Genomic DNA, 1163 nt, shown 5'->3' on the forward strand with positions numbered 1-1163 from the left:
TAGGCAAGAGAAACTAATATGCATAAGACAATCAAGCATTTTAGTATTATGTCACCTCTTCAAACTATACCTACATCTCTGTATCCCAGAGCCCTATTGTTGCAAGTTTGAGCATGCATCACTATTTACCTCTGTTCCACTTAAGCTATGCAAAACTGTCTCAGTGTTTCCCTATCTATCTTGTTCTTCTGCCTCCTTCTCCTTCTTGTATTGCCTTTCCCAACACCTGTACTAAACTCCCCAGCCCAACCCCATTGTTGTGGTTACCTTATATTCCATCAACACTCTTCCCTCCATTTAAGACAGTCTATTCTATCCTGTAATCTACCTGAGCCCCAACCCTCTGGATCTCTGTTCCTCTGTGTTTATCTTCTTTCACATTATAATTGTTTTGATCATAGACTGACCTCCCAGAACCTCTGTTCTTATCATTTTATTCTGTTCTCGACTCTTCCATTTGTCGATTGAGTTCAGGGAGATGCTGCCAAGCACGTCATTCTCTAGCTGTTGTTTGTTCTTTTTGGTTCTCAGTCCACAGAATTTCCTTTAGGATGTTTTTCATAGCAGGGTTGGCTTTGGCACAATCTCTTAGCTTCCGTTTATCCTGGAATGTTTTGATTACACCATCGTATTTGATTGACAGCTTTGCTGGGTAGAGGAATCTTTGGTAGCAGTTTTTTTAATTTCAGGGTTTTATATGTCTCCCCATTGCCTTTTTGCCTACATGGTTTCTGTTGAGAGAGCTGAGCTTAATCTGATTTGCTTACCTTTGTATGTTACACTTCTCTTTTCCCTAGCTGCTTTCAGGATTCTGTCCTTATCTTTGATTTTAGAAAGTTTGATTAGTTTATGTCTTGGTGATTGTCTTTTAGGGTCTATCCATCCTGGGGTTTGTTGAGCTTCTTGAATACTTATCTTTTCACTTTTCTAGATGTTAGGGAAAATTTATTCCAGAAGCTTTTCAACTATCTCCTCTGTGGACTGGTGTGATTCTTACTGCTCTGGAATGCCGATAATTCTGAAGTTATTCCTCTTCATGTTGCCCAACATGAATCTTAGGCCTTCTTCTTATATTTTTATCCTTTTGTGTGTTTGCTCTTCTATCTTAGTAGTGTTGAGAGATTTATCTTCTAGCTCACTAGTTCTGGCTTCTATCTCTTCTA

This window comes from Chrysochloris asiatica, unplaced genomic scaffold, assembly GCF_000296735.1.
Source record: "Chrysochloris asiatica unplaced genomic scaffold, ChrAsi1.0 scaffold00195, whole genome shotgun sequence".
Lineage (NCBI taxonomy): Eukaryota > Metazoa > Chordata > Mammalia > Afrosoricida > Chrysochloridae > Chrysochloris > Chrysochloris asiatica.